This window comes from Pagrus major, chromosome 14, assembly GCF_040436345.1.
Source record: "Pagrus major chromosome 14, Pma_NU_1.0".
Classification (NCBI taxonomy): Eukaryota; Metazoa; Chordata; class Actinopteri; order Spariformes; family Sparidae; genus Pagrus; species Pagrus major.
Window position 1 is genome coordinate 23,802,801 of NC_133228.1, and position 7,981 is coordinate 23,810,781.

General features: G+C 39.1%; 1 long non-coding RNA gene across 1 annotated transcript; it reads left to right on the forward strand.

The window, feature by feature from the left end:
- The first annotated feature begins 443 nt into the window (after window positions 1–443).
- LOC141008066 (uncharacterized) lies at window positions 444–7,981 on the forward strand. The gene is made up of 3 exons (XR_012180050.1): window positions 444–640; window positions 7,104–7,220; window positions 7,663–7,981. It is a non-coding gene; the product is annotated as an uncharacterized lncRNA (long non-coding RNA).

The following is a 7,981-nucleotide window of genomic DNA, read 5'->3' on the forward strand; positions in this document are numbered from 1 at the left end:
AGCCAACTAAATGTACTGGATAGCCTGACAGTTAAAATAGTTAGCTAAAGAAGGCTAATGGACGTTGAAACAGTTAGTCAAGTAAGAAATGCTGAGAATAGTTAACTATAAGTAATGGGAGAAGTTATCTTAAAAAATAATGGATACATGGTTAATACATGGATAATAAGCTGAAACAGTTGTTGTTGATGTTTTTGTGGATGTGTGTCAGGGACTCATGTACTGTGAGATGTGTGTTTCCACAACACAGTAAGTGTGAATGTGCTGTTCACTGTTTCAAACTTAACCGAGGTGGAAGTCTGCTGTTTCCAAAACATCACGAGTCCCACGTGTTAAACTAGAAACAGGAAGTGTCTAAAGGTTGTGACGGTGTTGCAGCAACACACAGAGAACATGAAGAACATCCGTCAGTAACACTTTAATCGTCAGCCTGGATCAAACAAGACTGCGAAGATGAAATCAATGGAAATATAATCAAATGAAAGTCAGGTGAAACATGTTGAACAGTACGGCCACGTTCACTTGTTGAAAACTAAAGAAAACACAAACAATCGAGCTGTCGGCTCGTTTCCTCAGCAGGGAGCAAAACAAAACAAAGGGGACGGAGGTGTTGAAGTGTGACTGAGAAAAATGTTCTCAGGTAAGATATCGATCTTTTACCAACAAGGAAACGTCCGACTTCTTTTGTTTTGTCTTTTAACTTCCAGTCTGCTCTGCAAGTGTCGTCTACATAGACGTCTGCTGCTTGTGATCGCTGATCAAAACAGCGCTGGAAGACAGTCTGCAGTCTCACAAAACATTGATCGCTATTTTCAGAGAGGTGCTAATTCAATCAGGATCAGATTATATGGGTCATGTTGTAATAATAGTCACAGTGACCGGTCAGAACCAGCTGGTATCAGTAAAGTACTCAGATTCATTACTACAGTAAAAGTCCTGCATTTACAAGTTTTACTTCAGTAAATATTTGCATTAAAATACACATTTACACTTTATTTTCCAGGTCCACAAACTTCATGGTAAGTAGGCGATGATTACCAAGTAACATATTTGAAATTTCTTTGGAAATTACGACAAAAATTAACCACAAACTGTATTTAAATAACTTTATCTAATATCTTTGATACATTTCCAGGACTGGTTACTGCTCAACATCTGCTTGTCCATATAAATAACATATATATAATTATATATATTATATTAAAATACTACACCTACACACATTCCAGCTTTACATTAAAAATGGGCTTATTTTAGTGTAACAAGCAAATTATTCCACTTTATGTTATCAGTTAAATATATTGTAGGGTTAAACGTTTTAATTCATATTCATAAATCAACAGGTTTAGGGATCATTACCGCTACACAACAGGAAATCCTTTGTTCCTGAAGCAATCTGCAGCTCGTCTTCCTCGTGTGGAGAGACTGACAGCAGGGACACGAGGTGCTGAAGGGGATCAGGCTCTGTTCATTTAATCTGGATTACTGTCTCTCCGCGGAGTCCAACTCTCTGATATACGCGACATAATGGGACGTAATCATGAACATTTTCGGACTAACATCAGATTTGATATTCTTGTGTTTTGCCACTTTTAATTCATATTATGAAAGTCATCTTGACCAGCTACTTGGGTCCATACATTTTGTACAGGAAGTGTTGAGACAGCAAATTCACATAATCATTAATGTCCAGATAAATGTACAGAGAGTGCAGGCGCTGACCCGTCAAACCAGCTTAGCTCAGGATTTGTGTTCCTGACTCTTTTTCTTTAGTCAGCGTCTCTTCCTCCACATTCAACGGTTTATTTGGTCCACTTGATCCCAATCTAGGGGTTAGGCCCAAGCAAAGGGACACAAGGTAAACCAAGGTGGTCAGGAGTGATTAACTGAGTTTGAACAGTTATTTAAATGAAAACCTGAGAAGTTTAGGTGCGAAATGTCTCTGGTAAAACTGCTGACAACATCTGGAACAGGACAAGGGGCCAAAGAAAGTGCTTTTGTGAGGTCGTAAAGCAAAACAGCTGGAAAGCACATCTAATCTATAACACTGTGTTGTCTTCTTTAATCTTATCACGTTTACGTTAACATAATTTGACTTTAAAGCAAACTATTACTTTGTTGATAAACATGATTATCGCTAGAACTAAAGATATAATATGTAAGAATTCTGCTTCTGATCATTTTGATTTATTTGCCCCAAACAGCCGGAATACTTTACTGAACATTAGCAGTAAACTATGAGCTAAAGCACGAACGAGGGGTGTTTGACTTAACCTCTGACTGAACTGCAGTCAGGTTGATAAACAGGAATGAAGATCCCAGAAGTTACAAAGTAATCTCTGAGCTCTCCTCCCGTCGGTATAAACGGCTCCGGATCAGAGCAGAATCTGATGAGACTCCGGCTCTTTATTCCTCCGGAAGGTCTGGATCTACCAAAAGTCATCAAAAGTCTTTTTGTTTTGCAGCAGAAATTACAAATAGTGCTTTAATGATTATGAAAATAATTTTAATTCACAGTCTACCATTTGATATTTGATGAAGGAGCCCCTCTGTTTTCTGATTGGCTGTTGATGCAGTTTGCTGTTTGTAAACAACATCAACATACACTCAAAGTTTAAAATGACCTTTTGAGAGCGTCTTTGTTTTTGTTCAAGTGTACGTTCACGAGCCATTTCTATCTTGTGACCGCTTTAAAAATGATATTTAATCTCTCGGAGGCTGAAGGACTTCAGAGCAGAACAATGGTGTGAGGTCAGACTGTAAATAGCTCTTTCTATAGTTTCAGCTCCCACACAGACACACACACACACTCTGCATATAAACGGTTACACATGCAGAGAAAACAATACCTCCTGCAGCACATCGACACTTCACATCGACTGTTTCCCCACTGGGAAGTTTCACACAGTCGACGTTTCTCACTGAGGAATGTGTTTCGCCGACTGAGTCAGCGCCGTCAGACGTGAACGTGGTGACAGGTCCTGCAGCTCAGACAATGCACATTTAATTATGAAGCCATTTCAACACAGCGTCAGGCCGAGGCGGGGGGGGAACAGCTTTGAAGTTAGAAGACTTACATTTATATATGTCATCTGTACCTTTGAGTAGTTTTAAGGGGAAGTTTTGTTTTGTTACACAACATTTATCTGACAGCTGGAGCTCCGTTTAATAAAGGAATACTTTGTACTGCTAAAATGTGAAATCTACACGATCTGAAGAGTTTTTAGAAATCCTCAATGCGAGGGTCGGACTACACAACATTTTTGTCTTTCAGGATGGTCCGATTCAGTCACCATACGTCATAAATTACAGGTGATCAGTACGTAGATCCCACGGACTGACTTCACCACAGGTTGAACTCGGCGAGAGAACGAAAAATTCTGATATGCTTTTTGTCGCGATGTCGAGTGACATGTTGAGGAAACTCCAAGAAGTTACTCAGGAAATAGTCATTCACAAAACCCCCCTGTGAAAGGTGCAATAAGCGATTCTGGAGAACGATAGTTGATTGATTCTCATGACTGGGTTGTTATATACAAATGCTTTCGGTTGCTGGGTCAGGACGGCGCCCCACAAAGATTTGATATCTGACAACATGGGGATGAGACTCAATGATAAGCTATTTTACATGTCAGACTTGATGAATCTCTTCATGATTATGCCTTCATTTGTCTCCAATTTTCTTTTTCTCTCTCGTAACAACGCTACACTTATGCTTTGGTTAGGTTAAGACACAAAAATCCCTCGAGTAGGGTTAGAAAAACACCATGTTTTGGTTCAAAATACCTGGTTCTGTCAGCAGAAACAAGGCAGCAAATTATCCTGACATCTCATTAGAAGTACCTGGTTTATCGGCTGGAAATTGTCCAGACTTCTTGTAAACAATATGTGGTTCTGTCGTCACAAACATGGCTGGAAAAATGACCTGGTTTTCAGTTGAAGTGGTCTCAAACTGTCTCTGATAAATCCGCTGACACCTAAGATGATACATATTGTAGAAATATTGATATGATTCATGTTTAATGTACAAACTTTATGTCCAATTCCAATTTTTTAATTCTAAAACATCAATTTTTCATCGTCATTAGTCTCCGACAGGGACGGCTCTTTAATATGAGTTCTTTAACTTTTAATTTTTACTGCTACTACTCCTTTAATTTGACTTTAACAACATTTAAAAGCAGAACTTTTCCCCCTCAGGGACTCTTTTCTCTCTGTGGTTTATTACTTTAACTCCAGTACCGGGCTGAAGCAGCAGAAGTTCATCACTGGCAGCTCGGTTCATATCCGTTCTCACTCTCTCTGCTGTATTTCCTCTTTCCCTCTCTGGCTCCTCAGATTTTGCCCCAAGGACCCCTGTTGACTTAGTATTGAATTACTGTAGTATTAAACTGTCCAAACAGGACCCGGGGAGATAATAGAGAAGCCCAGCAGAGCCACTGGGATAATGTATAGTTAATTAAAGAACAGTATGAACTAAACTCAAAGGGGCAATAAGTGGGATTTATTTAGTCTTGCTGCAGGAAATGGCCACATCTGTGAGTCCTGATAGTGTCGTAGATCAATACCAATGATTCACCTGGAACAGGCGCTGGTTCTGCTGGCTCAGGGGGGAAAAAAACACATAATCAATGATAATGTGATAATCTATAAATCAGCCAATGATTGTTTAAAGAAACTCAGTAAATATTCAGCTTCAGCAACAAAGTGTTGGCCAGTAAAATGTTGATTTGTAGTAATGATTCAGACCCGGTCCAGACATGTGACTCGGCTCTAGAAGTATTTCTTTTTCCTTTTTTTTTTAGCAAAACATCTAGAAAAGTTTTAGGAGGTTAATTTCCAACATTTATCCTGCAGCTCGTTCCTTCCTACAGTTTTCTAAGTATTCAGAAGTCATTCATTAAAACTATGAACTACAGAGTAGTATTAAAGCATTAGCATTAAAGTAAAAGCACTCATTATGCAGAATAGCCTGTTTCAGAATTATACATTATTGTAGTAGACTTATAGCAACATTATCGGGTCTACACAGGGTTTTTTAAACGCGGGTCAACTCGCTAAAACTCGCCTACTGACCCCATTCCCACTTCCCGCAGGCAAGGCTGTGATTTTTATCTGACGCGTCACGTTGTACGTCACTGACGTCACGTTTCACATCACGGATGCCCCAGAAACAGTTGTAACAGAAGAGAAAACAATAATAGAGCCATTTTGAAAGAAGCGTCTGAAGAAGGTTTGTAAGAAAAGTCGATCTTTGAGTCTCCCAACTCGTCAAATACTGACACATTGGAACTGAGACTCAAAAATCAAGTTTCCTTACAATAGGACCTAGAAAAAAAGGGTTGCTTCAGTCCTTAGACCTTCATCATGATCAATAATTACAATAATAATAATAATAATAATAATGACTTGTGTGTAAATGCCTGAATGAACAGGAACAACATATTACAGGTGTTTGAGTTTATTGGTGAGCATTCATTCTTGCATTGTTCTGCAGCTTAAATTCAGAACAGCCTTCCAGATGTGAAACGTGAGAATAAAAGAGTTTTTATTTAAAGAAATAAAAACAGTTGTTGCTGTTATCATGATTTGGAGCAGGTTGTGAAAACACGTTACTTGACTGTAATTGTTTTTATTGTGTCTGATGCTTCAATTTTATGCAGATTGTTTGGATTACACTCTGTTTGTACTTTATTTTGTGTAATTCTGCATCTTGTCCTCGTTTCTGTGTCATTTCTGTTTGTTTCTTGGGTGAATATTTGAATAATCGTGTTGTGTTTACGTCATTTGATGGCAGAATCAAACCAAACTGAGTAGAAAAACAGAGACTGAACGTGTGTTTGTGATTACATACCGTTACCCAACATGTGTTTTCCCATGTGTGCCAGCATCAGAGCGCTTATCAGTGTTTCTTTCTCCTCACCAGCCTCGCTCATGCATCATTATTATTATTATTCCGACAGCTTTCACAATCACAGCATCATAAATCTATAACCCCTGACAGCCACCACCATTACCCACCATTGTTTAACCACAACACATTATGTAACGGTCTGCATCAGCAGCCGGCTCTGCCCGTGCACAACAAGTCGACGTGACAAACACATTCAGCCTCTGAGACTTCTGGATCCCTCTCTCCTCTCCTGCTGCTTGCATATAGATTGAACATTAAGACAGGAAGTTGTGGCCTTGTAAGGCAGCGAGCGCCAGAAATTATGGCGTGCTTTAGTGCGCTGTCAGAGGAGGAAGACACAAGGTCTGGAGGAAGCGTTTACAAGATTCAAGAGTCACAAATCAATTTAGTTAAAAGTACTAACAGTCATAACCTGGTGTTTTTATTGTAAATATCGTGATATCGATATCACGTTGAAATATTACTTTGGTAAAAGTGAAGCAAATTGTACTTGTAGGCTGTTAGTGGTGGGGTCCGCCAATCCCATGCTGGATTCAGTGATCTCAAAGGATTCACAGGAAAGGATGTTTATCTTTTATGTTTCTATTAAAGGCAGTGGTCTCAAGGTAACTAAGTTCATTTACTCAGTCTTGTACAAAAAGTACCCAAAAGTCAAACTGTAGTGTAAAATATTACGTTGGTAATGGTCCCTCGTACGAGGAGCGCTTGAGTAAAAGTCTTTTAAAGTATCTAATAAAAAATATACTAATATAAAATACTGAGTGAAGCAAATCTACCAGTCACCTCTACTCCACTTCAGTCTTCAGTGTTAGTGGCGGAGTCCGCCATTCTCATGCCGATGCTCGTGAAAAACAGTAGGTGGATTCTAACTCTTTCTACCTGTCTTCAGTCTTTATGCTAAGCTAGGCTAACCCTCTGCTGGCTGTAGCCTCCTATTCAACAGAAAGACATGAGAGTGGCACCAAACTTTTGATCTTCTCTAACTTCCCACCAGAAAGTGAATATTTCTAGAAGTTCAGACTTGAAGACTTGTACCTGGGGTTGTAAGTTTAGGAAACTGTAGGAAAAAAAACTCATAAAAAGTACAATATTAAAAGTACTTGAGTCCCATTCAGATGGGATTAACTGTCAGTACAAGAGGAGGTGAGGAATGAAATATTCACTCTGCTCCTCTGTAATTTAACTCCAGATGGCATTTGAACCTTCAGGATGATGTGGCCTGTAATGGACATTCAGCAGGACAAAGACAAAAACCCTCCCATGGGTGAGGACTCCGGTTCAAACACAGGTCAAGATACTGCGAGAGGTGAGTCAAAAATCAGACATGAAACATGGTGTGACTTACACTTCCTGAGGACATCATTATCTCTGATGTCCATTAGAATAAACGTCCATAAACCTACTAAGAAATCATGGAAACAGAGTTAAAGAAAAAAAAAGTTATAAACACCTCAATGTGTATTTTTTGACGTTTTATTCCCACTCGTCTTGAAAAAGACATGTTAAAGAGGCAAATAGCCCAAAATTTAAAAATATAAGCTTGTGTTAACATGTTTTCATTTATCAGAAAAACATAAAAATGTTTGACTTCCTCCATTTTCACTCCTAAGCATAAAAGTCACATTTCAAGCAGCGCTGATTAAAGAAAAGTCACAAAGATAAAAACTACAATAAATCTTCTTAATGAGAAAACTCCAGCAGATTGTTGGTCGGTGTGAAGCTTTAACGCTTTATGTTTCTGCCCGCAGGAGTTTTTCCACCGAGTCCGTTTGGTTTCTGCTCAGCGCTGAGAAAACAAGTGCAGTCTCTGAGGTTATCAGGTTATCTGCACATAAACACATTAATGCTGCACAGACTCACACACACACCCCTCCTCCACACACACACACACACACACACACAGCATGTCATGGTCAGAGATATGGAAGGCTAAATCAACATTCAGGTCAGCGTTAATGACACGCTAATCAGATTTAATACAAAAATGTTCCTCTTGGTCTCGCGGTTGACAATAAGAGTCAGAATTACAATCAAACATACTGAGAAGTTTGTGGATCCGGCCTCTAA